This window comes from Bubalus bubalis, chromosome 24, assembly GCF_019923935.1.
Source record: "Bubalus bubalis isolate 160015118507 breed Murrah chromosome 24, NDDB_SH_1, whole genome shotgun sequence".
NCBI classification, from domain to species: Eukaryota; Metazoa; Chordata; class Mammalia; order Artiodactyla; family Bovidae; genus Bubalus; species Bubalus bubalis.
In genome coordinates, this window is record NC_059180.1 from 10,638,128 (window position 1) to 10,661,786 (window position 23,659).

The window sequence follows — 23,659 nt, forward strand, 5'->3', positions numbered from 1 at the left end:
ATTTACAGAACTAGATACCAGAGGGAAGAGGTCAAAGAAATAAAAAGCAAAGAGTCTGCCTTTCCTTACCAACTTATTACATCAAAAATGGCATGCCTGAGGGGAGGAGAATGGCCTCAGGCCTTCTTGAAGGACAGAAGACTGCAGCCACATCTCAAGGCAGCAGTGGTTCTTCATAATCCTTAAAATGACACTAAATGGGTTTTAATTTCAAAGATTTGGAAAGTGAGGTGCTTCTCTTTAATGAATTGCTTCATGTATGCCAAATATTGGTGACTAGAGCTGCTTGGACACACTAGGGAACAGCATGGACTCAAGTCCCTCTGCATCTTCATTTCTGAATGTTGAAAAGAAGCCGAATCTTTAATCATCAATTAGAGCAAGTACGAATTAGATGCTCCATGAGCTGCCTTCTTTGTTTTGGTTTATTTGAGGAACTTCTCCAAAAAAAAAAAAAAGTTCAAATAGAAGTTTCATGGCTCTGTCCCCCTCCTCTGACAATGATCAAAGAGAGAGGATCCTGGTCCAAGGTCAATTATTTCCCTATGATTCATTTACCTGAATCTGAGAAGAGACGGGGCTTTTATGTGATGATCATAAAGCTGAAAAGATGGAGTGAGATCTTCCTCTGTCACCATGTAGCTGGGATGCTTTTGAGTAGGGGTGCAGGAGATCCAGGTTCGATTCCTGGGTTGGGAAGATCCCCTGGAAAAGGGAATGGCAACCCACTCCAGTGTTCTTGCCTGGAGAATTCCATGGACAGAGGAGCCTGGTGGGCTACAGTCCATGGGATCATGACTGAGCGACTAATACTTTCACTTTTCAGATGTATTGACAATGGTGAGATATTTCTGACCGGGCCTGGTTTGGCCCTTATCAAAAGCTCTTTAGTGAATGTTGATGTTAACATGGATTTTGTTTCCATTTCTCAGCATCAAAGGGAGACCTTTTATGACCCCATGGACTTCAGCACACCAGGCTTCCCTGTCCTTCACCATCTCCTGAAGTTTGCCCAAACTCATGTCCATTGAGTCAGTGATGCCACCCAAACACCTCATCCTCTGCCACCCCTTTCTCCTCCCACCCTCAACCTTTCCCAGCATCAGGGTCTTCTCCAGTGAGTCAACTGTTTTGCATCGGTGTCCAAAGTATTGGAGCTGCAACTTCAGTATCAGTCCTTCCAATGAATATTCAGGGCTGGTTTCCTTTAGGATTGACTGGTTTGACCTCACAGTCCAAGGGACTCTCAAGAGTTCTCTCCAGCACAATTCGAAAGCATCAGTCTTTGACACTCAGCTTTCTTGATGGTCCAACTCTCATAACCATACATGACTACTGGAAAAACCACAGCTTTAACTCTATGGATCTTTGTCAGCAAAGTGATGTCTAAACTCTAATCCTGGAGCAGCACTTAGGGTTTCCCCAAACCCACCATATCTGTTCACAATTCCACAGCTTTGCATACTCCTTCTCCTCTATCTGAAACATTAATCCCTTATCTGTTTGGAAAACTTCTGTTCTTCTATAAAGGCTCTGCTCAAACACAGAGGCCAGCCTAAAAGCTCCAACTACACTGAAATCCACAGGTTTACTTGCGTTGAAGACACAATTGTCTCAGCATCCAGTGAACACTCTCAAACCCAGTTGTTACTGTTGTTGTTGAGTTGCTAAGTCATGTTCGACTCTTTGTGACCCCGTGGACTGTAGCTCACCAGTCTCCTCCGTCCACGGGATTTCCCAGGCAAGAATACTGGAGCGGGTTGCCATTTCTTTCTCCAGGGGATCCTCCCAAAGGGACCAAACCCATGTCTCCTGCTTAACAGATGGATTCTTTACTACTGAGCCACCTGGGAGGCCCTCAAACTCAGAGGGGATTGCAAAAATCTAAGGGACAAACAGATGTTTCTCCATCAAAGAGTTAACCATCATCTAGTTAAGGAGTAAGATTCATTTCATAGAACAATATGAGAGAATGTACAATCAAGCCCCAATTTGGGCAGAATAGATTATAAATGCCAAAGGAAGGGAGAGAAGGGGAAAATGCAACCCAGCTGATTCTGCAAAAACTCCAACCATGGCTCCTATGTATACAACAGCTGAAAATGGTGTGTTGCCACCCATTCTACTTCTACCAGCAGATTATTGAAATTTTCTCCCCACCCAGTGTAAGGTATTGAAAAAAAAAAAAAAGGCAGAAGGAAGAAGAAAGCACAGGACCATAAACATTCTTACCTAGGAAGGGAAACAGAGTAGAAATGCAAATGAGGTTGTCAAAATTTGCTTCACTTCTTTCCCCCAAGCAATTCTACTTCTGGGTGTTTATCCTAGAGAAATATTCTGAATGCACAAAGAGTCAGTGTTGTTAGTAATGGAGAAAAATTGCAAACGAGTCCATCAGTAAAAGACTGTTTGAACACATTTTGTTATAGCTGTACTGTGGAATCCGATTGCAGCCATTAAAAGAGAATGGTGTGTTTCTTTATGTACTGTCATGGAAAGACCATCAAAATCCATTATTAAACAGAAAAAAAGATAGCAAGTTGGAGAAACACTGCTATGGTGTGATGGAGTTTGTGTAAAACACAGAGGCAGAAAATACTCCATCTCTGTGCAATCCATTCATTCAGTCAGTCAGCCAGTCAACAGTTATCTGTCAGCTCCTATTATGTGCCAGGCAATGTCCTGAGTGCTGGAGAATCTACAGTAAAAAAATAGCAAAAATCCTTACCCTCCCAGAGTTTCCATCATAGGAGGAAGACACAGACATGAAGCAAATAAGTAAGATGATGGGAAGAAGCCTGAAGAAAAATAAAAGCCTGGAGCAAAATAAGACCATGGGATGGTAAGGGCAGAGGGGAAGGAGTGCCTGGGGCAGGGACATTGCTATTTGAATAGAGTGACAGAGAGAGCAGGGAGACCTGAAGGAGGTGAGGATGTTGTGACCATCTAGGGGGAGAGTATTCCAGGCAAAAGGAAGAGCCATTGCCAAGGGCAACGTGGTGCAGGCGAAGACTCTTGAGAGCCCCTTGGACTGCAAGGAGATCAAACCAGTCAATCCTAAAGGAGATCAACCCTGAATATTCATTGGAAGGATTGATGCTGAAGCTTCAATACTTTGGCCACGTGATGTGAAGAGCCAGCTCATTGGAAAACACCCTGATGCTGGGAAAGATTGAGGGTAGGAAGAGAAGGGGGTAACAGAGGATGAGATGGTTGGATTGAATCATTGACTCAACGGACATGAGTTTGAGCAAACTCCAGGAGATGGCAAAGGACAGGGAAGACTGGTGTGCTGCAGTCCATGGGGTCACAGAGAGGCAGACACGACTGACTGACTGAACAATAGCAACAATTACCAAGGGCAAAGTGACTGGGATGGGGCAAAGTCAGGGAAGAGGGGAATGGAAGGAATGGGGCAGAGAGGTGGAGGGGTACTTCCTACAGAGCTTCAGAGGCCATTCTTTTTTTTTTAATTTCTTAAAATATTTACTTATTTGGCTGCACCAGGTCTTAGCAGTAGCATGTGACCTCTCAGCTGTGGCCTGTGAGATCTAGTTCCCTGACCAGGATTGAACCCAGGGTCCCTGCATTGGGAATTCGGACTCTTAACTGCTGGACCACCATGGAAGTCCCCAGACGCCATTCTGATGACTTCAACTTTCATCCTGAATGAATCAACAAGCCATCATGCAGGGCAAAGCATGATCTGAGTTCACCTTCAACCAGGCCACTCCAGCTACTGTGTTGAGAACAGATCGCTGGAGAGCAGGAATGGAGATTTATGGAAGACTGGTTAGGATCCTAAAACATGACCCTGTAAGAAACACTGGTGACTTGGGCTGGAATGACAGCAGGGGAACTGGGAAGAACTGGTTGAATCCTGGCTGCATTTTGAAGGTCAAGCCAATAGGATTTCACAATGGTGTGAACATGGAGTACAGAAAAAGAGACTTTCTTTTTTGCAAAGTACATGAAGGAATGAAGAGGCCATTAACTGAGGTGGGGAAAACTATGGGAGGAACCAGTTTAGGGAGGCCTGTCTGCAATTCAAGGATGGGTCTCATGGTGTAAAGGACTGATGGAACCTTATTGAGGCCATGATGTGGGGTCTTTGAGCAGGACAATAGCACTGTATCTCCAGAGAAAGGACACCCCCATCCCCTGCCCGGGCTGAGGAGGAAGAGAGAAGTCTGCAGGGTCTGGACTGGGAACCAGGTCCCCGATTTCAGCAGTCCTGTGGGGGATGCAGCAGAAACTTGGGGAGACGGTGAGATGGGCTGGTCCTTACTCTCAGATTCTGTCATCCCTGCAGACTTTCTCGGTGTGGAGTGGGGGGCAGCAGGAAGGGCCATAATTTAGGGAAACAACAAGGGCAGGGACAAGGGACATCTGAGAAGTAACAATGACCAAAACCCCATGGGCACTTGCCAAGCCTTAGAACTACATAAAACCCACCAGGTAGCCCAAAGTGATGGCAATTAAATTTTCTGCCAGTTTGACAGAGCAAAAGCTTGGAAACAGATATTACCCTGAGTGATAGAAAGTGAGAAACACAGTATCTCTTCAACATCTGAATTTGTGTGGTGAGATTTATGTCCTCCAGACAGACTAATGCATATCAAATGGTCTAGGAGAGCACAAACTAAGCAGCTGTACTCTCTGAGTTCTGTGTTGTTGATTATATATATATATATATATGCACCCAAGATAGATAGATAGATATGTCATAGATAGATCTATACATCTGTGGCGAGATACCCTGGTGGCTCAGCAGTAAAGAATCCAGCTGTAGTGTAGGAGCCCCAGGAACATGGGTTCAATCCCTGGGTCAGGACGATCCCCTGGAGGAGGGCATGGCAACCCACTCCTGTATCCTTGGCTGGAGTATCCCATGGGCAGAGGAGCCTGGTGGGCTACAGTCAGTAGGGTCTCAAAGAGTCGGACACAACTAGAGCTACTTGGCACACACATGCATACATTTGTGGCGTGCTTGTGTAATTAGTATTTTTTTTTTATCCTCACTTCATTTCAACACCCAGCTATTGAGAAATCCTGGTGAAAAAAAAAAAAAAAAACCCTTTTTGTTCACCAGCCATCCTTTAGCCACCACATTTTGCTGTACAAATGGATTTTTTATCCCATGCAATAATAAAAGGTTTCTCAAGGAAGGGAATATAAATTCATTTTTCTTATAAATGAAACTATATATTTTAAATATGCCAGGTAAAATAACTGCATGAAGAAATTTCACTAAAGCCACTCGTCAAATGAACATCATTCTGTGCACACACACACCCTCCTCCAACAAATCTGATTTGAAAGATCCATCTGCTTGGCATAGCTGATTGCATTTAAGTACACCATGCTTTCAGACATAAAGATCTATCTCCACAATAGCTCTCTTGTAACATCATCTTGTTCTGAGACTAAGACTCTTGAGCAGGAGGGAAAGATGTATAGTTTGACTGCAGAGAGTGGCTGCAGGAATGAGATCAATGGCAGATCAGTTACTTCAAGAGAGGAGGACCTTTCCTCCCTATCAAGGAAAGGTAGAAATCTGTCATCTCCTTGAGCCATTTAAGGGCTTTCCTGGTATCTCAGATGATAAAGAAGCTGCCTGCAATGCAGAAGACCTGAGTTTGATCCCTGGGTCAGGAAGATCCCCTGGAGAAGGAAATGGCTACCCACTCCAATATTCTTACCTGGAGAATTCCATGGACAGAGGAGCCTGGTGGGCCACAGTCCATAGGGTCACAAAAAGTCAGACAGGATTGAGCGACTAACACCTTCACTTTCACTTTTGAGCCATTTAAAGAGGGAGTGATCAGTAAACTCAGTCTTCCTAGATGATTACTCAATAGTCCTCAACATGCCCTAGGGGCTCAGGGAGTCCTCCCAGGCACACAGACCCATGAGCAACAGAAATTTGGAGAATGAAAGGCTGCAGTGTGCAAGATTCCCAGAGTCCCCATCAGCATCCTGAATCTGACTCCTGGTCAAGCACCTTGTCTCCTGTGACAAACCTTAGATCTGGAACCTGTCCAGGTCCAAGAAACCATGCAGGCCCTGATCGGGCAAGCTTCTTTGTGTCTGAGTTGACCATAATCAAACTTTCCTATTGGGATTCTCCAGGCCAGAATACTGGAGGGGGTAGCCATGCCCTCCTCCAGGGGATCTTCCCAACCCAGGGATCGAACCCAGGTCTCCTGCACTGCAGCCAGATTCTTTACCATCTGAGCCACCAGCAAAGCCCTAAAATCTTCCTAAGTGAAACCTTCCAGTTGCTCCAAAGAACATGGGGCTAGGTGTTGTAAACACTTGGCTGTTCTCACGGATGTAGAATCTGCCCTCTTCTCTGTTTTCTACAAGCCTCTTCTGAGAGGAACACTGATCCCCTGAAGAATCAGATGTCTTCTGACTCCAAAGAAATAAGTCCCTTATAAAAGAACAATCATGGACTTCCCTGGTTGTCCAGTGACTCCACGCTTCTAATGCAGGGGGCACAGTTTCTATCCCTAGTCAGGGAACTAAGATTCCACATGCCAGAGCATAGCCAAAAAATAAAAATTTGTTAAAAACAATAAGGCCAGTATTCCCTGCAATGGCTACCGAGGCACACCCTCCACTGTGGATTCCAAAGCACCCTTCCTCTCCAGGTCCACCTCACCAACAAATCCTGTCCCCAGGCATAGGCTATTCAAGTAGGGAGAGATCAATAAACCCAGCTTCACCGCATCTTCACATCACACCTACCCTCAGGATGGGCTACATAATTTGTGGGACCCAGTGCAAAATGAAAATATGGGGTCTCTTATTCAAAAAATGGGCTTCTCAGGTGGTGCTAGTGGTAAAGAACTCACCTGCCAATGTAGGAGACATATAAGAGATGTGGGTTCGATCCCTGGGTTGGAAAGTTCTCCTGGAGGACGGCAATTCAACCAACTCCAGTATTCTTGCCTGGAGAATCCTACAGAGGAGCCTGGCAAGCTACAGTCCATAGGGTCTCAAGGAATATAACTGAAGCAAGTTAGCTCGCACGCACACACATTCAAAAATTATTGAGAATCTAATACAAATTAGAAGTCGTTAAGAATTTCAAGACAGGCCTGGTGGTCTAGTGGCTAAAACTCCACACTCCCAAGGCAGGGGACCAGTGTTCGATCCCTGGTCAGGGAACCAGATCCCATGTGCTGTGACTAAGAGTTCGCATGCTGCAAATAAAAGATCCCACATGCCATAACTGAAATTCAGCACAGCCAAATAAACAAATATGCACCACTGAGTTGAGTTGTACCCTCAGAAAAGAAAAAGAATTTCAGGACAGCATCATTAGAGCATTAAACCAAGTGGAAGCCCTTTCTGGACCCTGTGAGACTACATGCTCTATGTGCCTGTGAGGCCAGCCCTGTGGACCCTGTCTACACAAGGCCCAAGGCCCAGCCCCATTCAGTAATGGAGTAGCAATGCTTCCCTCCATCTCCCCACAGTGATGGTCCTGAGTCAGACCAGAGGAGAACCATCCAGTCCTGCCCAGGATGCAAGGGATGACGAGCTAGACCAACTGAATTGTCCTGGAGTCAGGCCGTGTATAGGGAGGGAGAAAGACATATTGCTAGAAGGGGGAACTTCCCAGGTCATAAAAGGAAAAACAAAAATCAAAAAAAACAAATCACTTGGGGAATGATTTAGGGGATGTTAAGGAGCTAGGAGCGGGAGGGGAACTTTTGAATATCTGCAGTAAGCATTGGCCTTACTGAAACTTCCCAACCAGCGGAGAGAGCATCGTGTTAGACAATTGAGAAAACTGAGGCTCAAACAATAAGAAATTTGCTTCAAGTTATGCAGGTAGAAAAGACCCTGACACTGGGAAAGATTGAGGGCCGGAAGCAAAGCGGGCAACAGAGGATGAGATGGTTGAATGACATCACTGACTCAATGCACATGAGTTTGAACAAACTCCGGGAGACAATGAAGGACAGGGAAGCCTGGTGTGCTGCAGTCCATGGAGTTGCAAAGAGTTGGCCACAACTTAGTGTTTGAAAAATACCAAATGCAGATAGCAACTCGTGAACAGGTATTACTGCGTCTTTGTCTTCAGGAAACCACTTTGAGACCGTTTTTGGATATCCTCACTAACAACCTTAAATCCTCAAATTTGAATTTCTACAGGAACAAACAAAAACACGAACTACTCAATACATTTAAATGCTATTATGGACCAGACACAGAGCTGAGGGCTTCTGCGTGTGTTTTACCTTTAAACCTCCCCCAAACACTAATATGTGGGCACTGCTGTTTCTTTATTTGGCAGGGGCTACAGTTTAAGAAAACAGGCTTCCCGGGTGGCTCTGTGGTAAAGAATCTGCCTGCCAATGCAGGAGACACAGGAGACATGGGTTCAATCCCTGGGTCAGGAAGATCCCCTGGAGAAGGAAATGGCAACCTGCTTCAGTATTTCTTGGCCTGAAAAATTCCATGAACAGAGACGTCTGGCAGGCTGCGGCCTGTGGGGTCGCAAAGAATTGAACATGACTGAGCAACTGAGCGCGTACACATGGAGGGTAAGAAACTCACCCACTGCTCCCCTGTCTAGAATCCAGAAACAGCTATCTCCAAGACCATGAACCACTGTTTCCTTCTGGTTTCTTAAATGGTGAGACAAACGTTTCTAGAACCAGGTCAGAAGGAGAGAGGGTGCATGTCGATACAGATGACCTTTCTTTAAGACCTTGCCTCTAAAGAGTATAAAGAATGACTCTGCCTACATTCACAGGCAGTTACAAAATGTGATGTTGCCAACATGCAGGACTTCTAAAGACTGTTTCCACTGAGAGTTTGGGTCTATGTTAGAAACAAACACCACTGGCATGTAAACATGGTAAAAGAATAAAACTTTGTTAAAAGAGGTGGCAATCAAGAAATCTAAAACAGGCGGGAAAACTGGCCATAGGTCCAGGAAGCATCATCAACCAGCTGGTGTCACTGGGTCTCTGGGGGTTGTTCCTTTTGTTGGGTAAAATGAGCTTAATTGGAAGAAGTAATTTCTAAAGGCCTAATTAAGCACTATGGTTTTCAGAACTCCTATTATCTATTAAACTTGCAATATTGCTTATTCCTTTCTTTGTTCATTTGCTTGTTCATTTATTTGGTTGGTTGGATTCAAAGGCTTCTGGGCTTACCTTCCTGGCAACATTTCTGTGATCAACTGCTTATAGTGAATAAAAACATCCATCATGGACTTCCCTGATAGTCCGGTGGTTAAGAATCTGCCTTGAATGCAGGGGACATGGGTTCAATCCTTGGCTTGGGAAGATCCCACATGCCTCGGAGCAACTAAGCCTGTGTGCCACAACTCTCGAGCCCGCACACTGCAGCTGTGGAAGCCCACAGACCTAGAGCCTGTGCTCCACAGCAATGAGAAGCCCAAGAGCCACAATGAGGAGTGCCCCCACTCGCTGCAACTAGAGAAAGCCCAGGCACAGCAACAGAGACCCACCACAGTCAAATAAATACATGCATCTTTTGTTAATTTTTTTTTATTTTTTAATATAAATTTATTTATTTTAATTGGAGGCTAATTATTTACAATATTGGTTTTGCCATATATTGACATGAATCCACCACAGGTGTACATGTGTTCCCCATCCTGAACCCCCTTCCCACCTCCCTCCCCATCCCATCCCTCAGGGTCATCCCAGTGCACCAGCCCCCAGCACCCTGTATCATGCATCAAACCTGGACTGGCGATTTGTTTCATATGATAATATACATGTTTCAATGCCATTCTCCCAAATCATCCTGCCCTCACCCTCTCCCACAGAGTCCAAAAGACTGTTCTGTACATCTGTGTCTCTTTTGCTGTCTCATATACAGGGTTATCATTACCATCTTTATAAATTCCATAAATATGTGTTAGTATACTGTATCAGTGTTTTTCTTTCTGGCTTACTTCACTCTGTATAATAGGCTCCAGTTTCATCCACCTCATTAGAACTGATTCAAATGTATTCTTTTTAATGGCTGAGTAATACTCCATTGTGTATATGTACCACAGCTTTCTCATCCATCCGTCTGCTGATGGACATCTAGGTTGCTTCCATGTCCTGGCTATTATAAACAGTGCTGCGATGAACATTGGGGTACACCTGTCTCTATCAATTCTGGTTCCTTGATGTGTATGCCCAGCAGTGGGATTGCTGGATCATAAGGCAGTTCTATTTCCAGTTTTTTAAGGAATCTCCACACTGTTCTCCATAGTGGCTGTACTAGTTTGCATTCCCACCAACAGTGTAAGAGGTTCCCTTTTCTCCACATCCTCCCCAGCATTTATTGCTTGTAGACTTTTGGATCACAGCCATTCTGACTGGCATGAAATGGTACCTCAATACATCTTTAAACAAACAAAAAAAAAGACTTCCACCAGATAAAATACTGGACTGCTTTCTAGATGGCAAACTCTAAGGGCCTGAAATCTCCTTTCTAGTCTATTAATAAATGCTATCACGGTGAGGCCACTGCATCTAACAAGACTATTGATCCCAGGCAGACCCATTATCCAGACCAGGACTCAGAAGACAGCGGTGGAAATCCCAGCACAGCTGTGGCCCAACATCAGCCCTCAGATGGCAACATTCCCCCACCGTCCTTTGCATCCCTCTCCCATCCCAGCTTGTATTTGTCTTTTTTGGCTCAGTGATGGTTCTTCAGGCCCTTGCTTGCCATTGGTCCTGAGCAGGCACTAGGCCTCTATATTTCTCACTCTCAGAATTGTTTCTCACACACAATTTCCATTTGTCCTTGGCTTCATAAGCATCTGGCCACTCCAAGGAGCCACCCACCCACTCAAGCTTAATCTCCCAGGACACCCTTGGCCGTGGTCTCAGACAGCTTGACCTGATTCACTACAAGAGGGATGTGGAATTAATGGACATCAGGAGGACTTGGCCTCATTTGTTAACTTTGCTTTAGTTTCCTCCTAGCAAACTGGAGATCACAATACACCATGCTAGTTTATGTTAAAAGATTAAACTCTAAAATGTTTTGTTGAGTCACTGAGTCATGTCTGACTCTTCTGCGATCCCATGGACTACAGCCTTCGAGGTTTCTCTGCCCATGGGATTTCCCAGGCAAGAATATTGGAGTGGGTTGTCATTTACTTCTTCAGGATCCAGGGATCTTCCCAACCCACAGGTCAAACCCTTGTCTCCTGCATTGTCAGGCGGATTCTTTACCACTGAGCCACCAGGGAAGTCTCTAAAATGTACAACCCAAGATTAAAATGCCAGTGATGGAAAATGATGAAGAAAAGAAAGAGAGGTGAGAAGAAGGAAGAAAAGAATTCCAGCAATAAATCCAAGAATTTACATCCAGAAAGTTACCCTGTTACCAATGGGCATGGAATGAAACAGCTGAGATCAATTAAATTCACTGAAATTTGAGATCAGTCATTTTACAGAAAATGATTTTGATGAAATTAATTCAATCTGCAATTCTGGTTTTTAAGCAGCAATAATGATTCCCTTGGCTAAAATGCCGGGCTTTCAGAAGGGGAGGGAAACTTTATTATTACCGAGTGGGGTATCCCCCAAGAGTTCTGGCTTAGATCTGTAGCTGAGCCAAGACATCTGGCAATTTCAAAAATTGAACTTGATCTTTAACAAATATAGACACAAATGTGAAGAACATAAAATCACTCTTCAGAATGAGCCTTAATGGGCTGCACTGCCTTTCAGAAACATTTTCTAATGAGCATTCGGACACGAAGTGATTCCAATTTGTGATGCATTTGAGGCAAAACCAAGAGGAGAAATTGCATTTGCTTTTCCCCACTGGGTTGTTAAAGGCCCCAGACTGACAAGCCTGGAAGACTCAGTGGTGGGTCATGTTCTTCGTGTTCCAACCCCTCGCTTGCTGGGGCTGGGCACGGGGAAGGGCCCAGCAGGATGGAGCCTGTTATGGAACTGTTACAGACCAATGATGCACTCACAGCCCAGGCAGCAAACGGCGAGGGAGGCCCCATCTATGCCAGGTACTGTGCTAGGCACTGGCTGAGAAAGAAGAGGAGTGAAGGTCACAAGATATGAAAGGGACACAGAACTCGTGGGCCAGGAGTGAGTGGTACACCCAGCCTTCTAAAATGCTGGTCTCCATTCTCCCAAGTTGTTGGAATCACTGGCTTTTGAGATGCTCTGACTACCAGTCTGTATCCCAGCTATTTCTTGAGCTTCTTGGAGAGATCTGTTTCCTGACATGTGACAGCCTGCACACTTGATTCATGTTTTGCTAATGCACCAGGCTGGTTCTAACATCCTAATGTTTGCCTCCAACCATGACTTGGCATCAATTTCATGCAGGCAGAGCAGACTCTAAGCTTGCTATGTGGGTCTTTAGATAGACCCAATGTATGACAGAGATTTTAATTGCAGGTCAACTTAAAGTCTTTTTCTTTTTAGCTTTTTCATTTCAGCAGCTCCAGTTAGGAACCCATCACTGGCCCCAGGCCAGGTCCTTAAGCAACCTCTAGAGATGGCTTGAGCCAAAGAGACAACATCAAGGAGAGAGAATCCCTAGGCCTTGGGTATCTTCATGAATTACAGGGGAGCACCCTACTCTGTTTGGTAGGGCTAGTCTGTAGAATTCCATTATGCAAGTTAGAAAAGGTGCCCCTCAAGGCAGGTAGAGCTCCAGGGGTCTTGGGGAGCCTCTGGTTCTTTGGCAAATAGAACCTGGACTGGTCATCAACCCCACCGCTCCATAGCCATTGTCCTTACACAGATCACACCCTGTTCTACGCAGTGGCTTCATTTCAGGCAATGGTGACCCTTCTTGGCTCCTTCCTAGACTCTTTCCAAGGCACTTGCTGCTGAAAAGTCCATTGACAGGATGCCTCTAGCCTCCAAAATGACCTGGGCTTCTGTTCATCGGTAATCCTCTGTTTTCTCTGGGGCATTATCTGGACTTTCCTAGAAACCATTGTCTGACCCCTGACCCCATCAGGCTGCCCTTCTTCCAGTCCCCTGAGGCTAGTGTTCAGGATCCTAGAAAGATTGTTAATGTATGTGTGTGTGTTTGTGTGTGTGTGTGCTCAGTCGTGTCCAATGCTCTACGACCTCATGGACTATAGCCCACCAGGCTCCTCTGTCCATGAAATTTTCTAAGCAAGAATACTTGAGAGGGTTGCCATTTTTTCCACCAGGGGATCTCCCTAACCCTGGGATTGAACCCTTATCTTTTATGTCTCCTGCACTGGCATGTGGACTCTACCACTGCACCACCTGGGAAGCCCATGATTATGAATAATTGTTACCAGTAGAGTGGAGAGACCAAGAACCTTGCTTTGTAGTCACGCTGTCTACCTTGCGGTTCCTGCTCCATCCATTCTTAGTCATGAAAGCTTGAGCAAGTTTCTTATACAATTTGTGCCTTAGTTAACTCTCTGAAAAGGGAGAATAATAATAGTAACCTCACAGAGTCTGGAGGAGGATTACCTGAGTTAGCACATAAAGTACACTAAGACTAGAACCTGCTCCCTATGATACGTAACATGTAGCTATTATTATTATGATTATCTCATGAAGGTCTTTTATAATAACATGCCATGAACTGTTCTACTATGAGCCCTCAATATTCCTGCGTGGTTGAAAACTGTTCAAAATAAAATTTGGGAGAACTTCCTGGTGGTCCCGTGGTTAAGAATCTGCCCTGCATTGCAGGACACATGCGTTGGATTCCCTGGTTGGGGAACTAAGATGCCATGGGTCTTGGAGCAACTATGCACCCATGATCCACCTCCCCGAGAAGGTCCATAAAGATGTCGTTCTGTGCTTTCCTTTTGAGCAAGATAGAGTGATGCAGACTGAAGTACCTGGCACTGCATTTAATACACCTAGGTTCTTTCTAGCTAGAATGCTGCTTAGAAGGTTGAAGCCCACATGCCACAACTAGAGAGTCTGTATGCTGCAATGAGAGAACCTGTATGGGGCAACAAAGTTCCCAAGTGCCACAACTAAGACCCAACACAGCCAAATAAATAAATAAACAAGCAATTAAAAAATATGCAACTGAGCCTTAGCCATGATAAAAAATAAAAACATATAAAAAATAATGTTTTGGGAAGCCACAAAATAATTTCAAGTGAGGGGTATGGGTCAGCCCTTCCTACTTGGCTTTAGAGCTAAGAATCAGGTCTTGCATAAATAGGACCGTATCATACATGAAGTGAAGTGAAATTTGCTCAGTCACGTTCAAGTCTTTGCGATCCCATCAACTATACAGTCCATGGAATTATTCAGGCCAGAACACTGGAGCGGGTAGCCATTCTCTTCTCCAGGGGACCTCCCCAACCCAGGGATCGAAACCAGGTCTCCTGCATTGCAGGCGGATTCTCTACCATCTGAGCCACCAGGAAAGCCCCTCATACATGTGCATATTAATATATGCATATGAGTACCTAGATGGGATCACATTTCACATGCTATGAAAAGCTTCTTTTAAACTGTGAGCCTCATTCTCCATATTTATGAAAATCAGTAATAACCACATGAGACAACACATTTAGTGTGTCTCCCTGTTCTCTCCCCTCCTATTTCCAAGTCTCTACACAAACTCTCATTCTTCTGTCACCCTTATCACCCTGCTTTCCTTCTCTCTGTCCACCTCTCCCCCAGAGCATCAGAGCAAAAGGAGAAGGAAGAAAATTCACCCATGATCCACCTCCCCAAGAGGGTCCATGAAACATCGTGCTGTGCTTTCCTTTTGAGCAAGATAGAGCAATGCAGATTGAAGTACCTGGCACTGCATTCAATACACACAGGTTCTTTTCTAGCTGGATGTTGCTTAGAAGATAGATCCAAATCAGTTATATCTTTCCTAAGACTCGGTACACATGAGCCTGTGTATAAACCTTTCCTGTTCGGGGTGATTATTTCCTGCCTGGCATCATCGGTTGTCCTTTCGTTACACCCTGTGTTTTGCTGATGGCAAATCAATGGCACATTTTTCTTAAACAGCCTGCACTTGGTATTTTACTACCGACCACGAGGGCCCCCACCTTTTAATTACTCCTGCTGAGCCCAGCACTATATATAACACTAATGTTTCTGGGACTGCCAGCAATTAAAACCAAAAATAAATAACACATTACAAGCTGCAAACCCAGCTAGGCCCGGGGAATGCTATGGATGGATAGAAGGCTTTTGTTTTTAATTGCTCAAGTTTCTCCAGGCCCTGCAGAATGTAAACCCCTGACAAACAGCTGCTGGCCAGGAGCTGGAGCAGGGGAGGCCTTGACTTCGGTCTCTTTTCCGCTGTTCTTTTCCTTGTTTGGGGCCCCCCAGGGAACCGACTGAGATTCCTCTGCCTCAGTGTTTCACTCTGCAAAAGGGAGATGTTCAAGAACTCGGTGTGTGCACATCCATTGACGAACATGCTGTTCTGGGGCATCTATCAAAATGGAACAAGCTATATTGATTTCTGCTGCTATTTTTGCTTTCCTAGCTTGAATAGAATACTGAACAGGCAGTTTTGACGAATACTTATTTCGTCTATTGAATGGGTGACTTGTATACCAGAAGTTGTCTTTAACCAGGAAGAGCAATTATAAGATCAAATAGTTAAAGCACCCTTTGAAGTCCAACTTGGACAAATATTTTTATTTTTGGTTAAAGGTACTTTTCATGCAGTACCCAGGTCAGAAGTGTTGGCTGTGTTGTCAACAGCTCCCGAGTGTGGGCAGCTTCACCAAGAAAGAGGGCAAGCCTCATTCAGCTCTTGCCTCTCACCATAACCTTCCAAGGAACTCTGACTTCTTTCTACCTAGTAGACATAAGACTGGGGCTTCCCTGGTGACTGAGTGGTAAAGAACCCACTTGCCAATGTGGGAGACATGGGTTCAATCCCTGGGTCAGGAAGATCCCCTGGAGAAGGAAATGGCAACCCACTCCAGTATTCTTGCCCACGAAATCCCACGGACAGAGGAGCCTGATGGGCTACAGTCCATGGGGTCACAAAAGAGTCGGACAAGACTTAGCAACTGAACAGCAAGACAAAGTTAAAGGATCAAAGGGCCCTGACATTATAAATGCATCTGACATATTGCACAAAATTCTTCTTAGAAAGACTGCACCAATAGAAACTCTGTTTTGCCAAAAAGGTCAGGAATGATTTTCCCTGTTGAAGCTGCTGGATGCCTCCTTAATGATTTCTCCTGGAACTAAGAACCTGTGGACTCCAGACCAGGAGTTCTCTGCCTCAACTCCAAGCAGCCTTCTGGGCAACAGCAGGAAGGTACGAGCTGATTCCAATCCAGGCAGGATTGGGTGCATTCCTCACCAGCAGATGGCTGCATTGTGGTCCAGTCCCCTCAGTCTTACTGCCTAGAACGCCAAGAAATGAAAGATGTAAAATTCAAACACACCAGGGCAAATTCACATGCATGTCCTTTACCTGTGGGTGGTGGCGCTAGTGGTAAAGAACCCGCCTGCAGGAGTCAAAAGAGACATGGGTTCCCGATCCACTGGGTCGGGAAGATCCCCTGGAAGAGAGCATGGCAACCCACTCCAGTAGTCTTGCCTGGAGGATCCCATGGACAGAGAAGCTTGATGGGCTACAGTCCATGGGGTTGCAAAGAGTCAGACAGGACTGAAGCGACTTAGCACGCACAGGCACGCTGGCGGTTTTGCTGCAGGCAAAGCATCTCTCTTAAAAGCAACAAATAATCAGCCGTGACAGCAGCAGTACTGAGCTAACGCTGACTCATGAATGTCATCATTGTTCTTTCCTGCTATGGGCATTAGTCCATGTTCAGCCCTAAGCCAGAATGTCTGCATAGAGAACAAAGCTGATTATCCTCGCGATGGCTTTACTGGAGGTGAGCTGCTAATGCAGGTAAATAAAGTGCAAGCCTGGGGGAAGAAACCTCCAAGGACAAGCAGAGCTGAGGGCCTACAATTACAGTGTCCACTTGTTGCCACTGCCACTGCTTCCTCCTGCTGGGTCCCTTCAAGAGGAGGGAGTCATGAATGGCTTTTGGTTCCACGAGAAGTGCCAGTCTGCCTTATTTATTACGTTCAAGCATCATCATGTGTCGACTGACTGCCAATGAGCCAAAAAAAAAGGGACCAGCTCTCTCCTCCAACTCCAGCCCTGCTTGCCCCTCTCCTGCACCTGTCAAAGCTCTGGGCACCAATCGCCCTGCCCAAGGGAGGACGGAGAGAGGAGGCAGGGACCGTGCTGTCAGCCGCGCAGCTGTCTGGCACAGCCTGGCTGGCAGCTCAGGCTCATTGCCTCTCCGTGTCTTTTCAAGTCACATCCATCAACATCCTTTTCTCACCCTTGTCAGGTCCCTGGCCCCCACCTCCACCCTCAGCCCCCACTTCCCCTTGGGTTGGCCAGCTTTCCTCGAACAAATGTTTTATTTCTTGCATTGATGGATATCTTGGCATTGCAGCCCCTGTTACACACCAGATTGAACACCATGCCCATTTAATCTGAGGGGTGATCATTTCTCTCTTGCAGAGATGAAGTGTGGATGGTTACAGTTCCTACCCGGTGCTCATGGGGCTGTTAGACCTTTTGGCCTTTGGGAGAAGTGTCAGGAAGGGCCAGAAGAGAACAGAGGAATCCCTTCACTGGGGTGTGAGGATGGCACGGGGCGGGGTGGGTGGGAGGTCCCTGTGACCCCTGGAGGGAAAACCAAGAGCCCACAAGTCATCTTCCACGGAAGTGGAAACTCGGATACCTCCAGGGCCAGACAGATAAGACAGATGTGGAAAACTAGCCTTTGTAAAATAACGGGGGGGGGGGGGGGAAAGGGAGGGGAGGCACAGGGGAAATGTGGAGCACACACCCTTCCAAAGGGCATACACATTCAACCTGGAAAAGAACTGCTAGTCTGAAAAATCCATCCTTGGACCACTGTCTAGAGGCTACAGGTCTGTAGTCCTGGAAGGTGGCAAGTGTCTGGCTTAGCGTGACAGACTTCTGGGTGTCCGTCCTCAACTCGGTCACTTAGTAGCTGCCTGATTGCGGAAATGTCACTTCTAAGCATCCACTTCCCAGCTATGAAAGGGACATGATGTGAGTCATAGCAAGGTTGGGAAGTTACAGGCGCTCTTCCATAAAGATCCCAGGGTCGGGAAGATTCCCTGGAAGAGGAAACGACTACCCACTGCAGTATTCTTGCCTGGGAAATCCCATGGACAGAGGAACCTATTGGCCCACAGTCCACGGGGTCACAGAGTGGGACACGACTGAGCGACTAGCACTTGGCACAATGCCCGGCTCCCAGGGGAGCAAATATGTGTTGGATTCCTTCCCTCTGACGTCTCCCAGAGACTTTACTTTCACTAGGCAGCCAATCATAGCTGAGGACTTATTCCCCAACAAGCCAGGCAAGTGGATCTCTTTTAAACGTATCAAGCGATTGGAATAGGTATATCTGGGAACATTTGTTCAGTGAAAGAGCTTCATTATTGTCTAATAATTCTTAGTGAAAAATTCTTTCTCAAGTAATAGACCTTTGAAATCGATAGGGGCTCAATAGCATCATTCATTCATTCATTCACAAACTCTTATTAAGCACCTATCAGATGTAGAATACTGTGACTTCTGCTTTGCTGCTTCTGGGTCTTTTAACTTCCAGCCCTGGAGCCTATTACAGGCAGTTCAGATTGATGTTCTGATTTTACTCAGATCACAGAAGTACAAGGAATATCTTTTCTTTACCCAGCCATAAATATTGATCAGATGACTTTTTAAATCATCTAATTGCTGATTGCGCATCTGCTTAGAAATGGCCCCAAAGCAGCTGCACGGGAACCTGAGCTGTAATTTTGCTAACACATCCGTCAACATTTACGCCCAGCTCTACACCACCTACAGAAACGTACAAGGCACTTAAAACCACAGCTGGTTTTCAGCACTCACACTGTAATTCGCCAATTACCACGGCTTAAAAAATCATTCCAGGGTGGACCAGGAATTATGTAAACCACAGATATAACAGTGATTATACCTGGCCCTTCTGGGTGGCTCTCACCTCAGCCACAGGAATCACTCTGCAAATACTAATTAGTTGCATTCATTCGGGATACCCCATGTGGAACGCAACAGTCACTGGAAACGGAAGAGAAGCCCTGAGCCACTCTATTGATGGAACAGGAAGGTCAGTGGCTCAGAGCCCAGCTCTGCTCCACGTGGTACCTCAGAGAACAGAATGAGGCAACAGAGGTGGTTCTGGCGAAAGTTTTGGGGGCCAAGGGAAAAAGAATGGAATAATAATGGCTTCACATTTGTGCTCATGCTTAGTGGCTCAGTTGTGTCTGACTCTTTGTGATCCCGTGGACTGTAGCTCACCAGGTTCCTCCATCCATGGGATTTCCTAGGCAAGAATACTGGAGTATGTTGCCGTTTCCTTCTGAGGGGATCTTCCGGACCCAGGGATTGAACCCAGGTCCCCTGTATTGCAGACAGATTCTTTACCATCTGAGCCACCAGGGAAGCCCAATAACGGCCTAAAGGGGCTTCTAAAATTCAGAGAGAGGAGGGAACACTGGGGTGATGATTAGGGCAGGGAGGAACTGAGTTAACATCTATCCCAAACAGACTGTCTGGACTTGGTTTAGATTTGCTGTGACCACTGGACTTGAACATCAGAATGGTTGTTTACCTGATCTCCTGCCTCCAAGTAAATACGCTGACGGCTATCACTCTTCCCACATCACAGATTCAGTCACGTGGAATCTTTAACACCCTTTAACCCCATCACTGCCATTAATTTGTATAAGGATCAGGGCAAGGTCCAATGTGCCCCCTGTTTTTGTAATAAAGTTTCATTAGCACACAGACATTGTCATTCATTTATGTAGGGTCTGTGGATTTTTTTTTTTTTTTTTTTTTTTTGCTTCACCGCAGATTTGTATAGTTGCAACAGAGATCACATGGCCTGCAAAGCATAAAATATTTTCCATCTGGCCCCTTAGAGGAAAAGTTTTCCAGTCTAAGGTGGGGCTTTTAACACTTTTCCTCCAAAGTACTTCAAACCAAAAAAAGCATTCATGCTTGGCTTCTTATATAAGTGCAAAAATACTTTGATATCACCATGTTTATCTTAAAATCATATGACTTTTGTGCTACAATTTACCTATGTTTGTCTTTGTATAAAAAAAAAAATCACAGGTATTTTGCTCATCCTCAGTCTACAGGGAAAATTGATGACCAAAGAAAATGTACAGTGGCTATTTAACGTTTTAAATTGAGAAGGAGGAATTCGTGAGTTAAATTCTAAACCTCTCAGACTAGGATTTGAGGGTCCACCGTGCAGAGACAATCTAGAACATTGAGAGGAAGATGATTCAGGAAAACAGAAGACACTCCAGGAATTTCACGCAGGGAATTGATCACAGTGGGGATGGAAGAGCTGAGACACGCCCTGACAGTGAGACAACGAAGACACGGTCCCAGCGGGAAGCAGCGCCGCCATCACCACCACCCAGGGCAGGAAGCAAAGGGAAGAGGCAGACACATTAGAACCCGAGAGTCAGGTCTATTGACAGGAGCTGGAGCCACGGTGGGCCTGCGACCAGGATGGCAGCAATGCAGTGACCGAGGAAAAGCAGCAGCTACCCGGCCGCTCGTGCCCCATGCCCTCCAGTCTCCCTCTGGCGCCCCCTGCTGGCTGAGCCCAGCTAGAAGCCGCGTGGTCTCCCGACCTGAGAACTGTAGCTTTGATACATTGCAGAGTGAGAGAAGGGTGGGTCATGTAAGCAAATGACTGGCACAGATGGCCACGAGGCAAGGTTACTGTCACTAGGAAGAGTCCATCCAGGAGGTCAAAGAGTGACAGAGCCTCAGTGAATTCATTACGGTGAAGCATCTGGCCCTCAATATGACCCAGAGTCTTCCTCTGACCATATATTACTGACCCCCAGAAATATTCACTCTGATGAAACTCATCTAATGAGCTGCTATTAAAAAAAAACAAAAAACAAAAAACAGAGTAACAATCTAGCTGATGAGACATGGAGAGGCCTGAACATCATTTCCCTGTATGAAAACTGTAAGGCAACCTGAATCCTCTACAGACACGTTGGAGCACGGAGGCCAAACCAGGGGTTGCTTGTTTTAGGATCAGTATGTTTCTAGACATTGGGTTCCATAAGCTGAACGATCTCCATGGCAAAGCTGCCCATGCCATCAAAACAGACCCATTTCCTCTTTAGGTCAACGTCCCTCTCCACGGAACTATACTATCCTACAGGAGCCTTGCCTGTGTTCGCTCAGCGACCCACCCATCATGCTCACATGACTGGCTAATGGGCGACTCTTTATTTAGATGGGCTAAAGCAATCCATCAGGTCTCAATCTGTCCTGGGAGACAGTCTGCCTTTTTGAGAACACACATCTTTCTTTTATTCATTACACGTTGCTATTGAGACTGAACTCTCAGAAGACAGCCCTTTCCAGAAGAGGGGTATGGCAGGATCAGGGAATCAAACAAGGTTTGCTATAGCCACTCACATGCCGCATGCAGGCCATCCCACACTGTCTTCCTGAGTTTTCTTGGTCCTTGGCTATAGAAGACAGTTCACACGGTGCCGACCACTTCCCACATGTTCCCACCCACAGACCTTTGCTGACCTGCTTTCCTTCAAGGAATGTCCTTTCTCAAGCTCCCTCCAATGCTCAAGACCCAGCTTGGTGCCCATCTTTTATTGATATGTCCTGACCCCCAAGTCAAGCTAATTCAACTGCCATGCCTCAAGGGTCTCAGAGTATCTTGTTGGAATCCTTTTTATGCAAAACACTCTTCTCTTATTATGATCAGAGATCTTATTTGGATTCCAAAATTACCTACCAAAGGACAGGAACCATGTCTTCCTCACTTCTATGTCCCCAACTGTGATTGGTATACAGTAAGAGCCCAGTTGGGCTTCCCTGGTGACTCAGTGGTAAAGAATCCAAATGTGTTTGCCAATAAAGGAGACACAGTTTCCATTGTTGGGTCAGGAAGATCCCCTGGAGAAGGAAATGGCTACCCACTCCAGTATTCTTGCCCGGGAAATCCCACAGACAGAGGAGCCTGGTGGGCTACAGTCTGTGGGGTCGTGAGAGAGCCAGATGCAACCTAGCAACTAAACAAGAACAGCAGCCCAATTATCTGAATGGATAACTCTGACACGTGATCTGGTTTCTCTCTGAAGACTCTCCCCTAGCTCATCCTATTATTAGTGTTAGTTTTTAGAATGTCCTTCCTCTTCTTGACCTAAAATCTTACTCTGTTCATCCATCCGTCTTAGGTGATTCCCCGGTGTCACACAGAATAAGTCTTTTTCTCCTTCCACGTGGCAACCTCTTAGATATTTGAGTAAAGGTCTCCTTTTCTTTCAACTATACCTTCTACACCTTGATAGATGGGCTGTCCATCATGCCCATCACACTGGCTCTGTCTGATGACTGTCCATTCCTGGGATCTACCCTTCACATGTATTGGACTTCCCATTCAAATTATGCTGATGTTGAACTGCAGATGGTTGACTGCAGCCATGAAATGAAAAGACGCTTACTCCTTGGAAGGAAAGTTTATGACCAACCTAGACAGCATATTAAAAAGCAGAGACATACTTTGCCAACAAAGGTCCATCTAGTCAAGGCTATGGTTTCTCCAGTGGTCATGTATGGATGTGAGAGTTGAACTATAAAGAAAGCTGAGCACCAAAGAATTGATGCTTTTGAACTGTGGTATTGGAGAAGACTCTTGAGAGTCCCTTGGACTGCAAGGAGATCCAACCAGTCCATCCTAAAGGAGATCAGTCCTGGGTGTTCATTGGAAGGACTGATGTTGAAGCTGAAACTCCAATCCTTTGGCCATCTCATGCGAGGAGCTGACTCATTTGAAAAGACCCTGATGCTGGGAAAGATTGAGGGCAGGAGGAGAAGGGGATGACAGAGGATGAGATGGTTGTATGGCATCACAGACTCAATGGACATGAGTCTGGGTAAGCTCCAGGAGTTGGTGATGGACAGGGAGGCCTGGCGTGCTGCAGTTCATGGGGTTGCAAAGAGTTGGACAGGACTGAGCGATTGAAGTGAACTGAATATGATTCCTAGCTAGTCATATATGTTCAGTACCATCATGTCCTCTGGGAAATTATTTTAGACAACTGCATTCTCCCACAGCCCCTACTTCCCCCAAGACCTACTCTCCTGAACAATGCGGGCTACTGGACCACTCTTTTTCAGACCAGCTCTTGATTATGGCGTTCCTGAGCTCCATCCAGAGATGCTACAGCTGGGCCCTTCAGTGGGGGAGGGAGCTGTCTGTGCCCAGACACCCTCTCAGTTGCCACAGGAGCCTTAGTTCATATTCAATTAAATTAGCTAATATCAAAGTGCATTGATGTGTTTGTGCACACGTGCCAAGTTGCTTCAATTATGTCCAACTCGTTGTGACCCCATGGGCTGTAGCTCGCTACGCTTCTCTGTCCAGGCAAGAATACTGGAGTGGGTAGCCATTTCCTTTTCCAGGGGCTCTTCCAGACCCAGGGACCAAACCCAGGTCTGCTGACTGCAGGCGGATTCTTTACTCTCTGAGCCACCAGGGAACCCCGGTAGGGTGAACAACAGCTGCCAAGACTTATCCACATTCTAATCCCCAGAACCA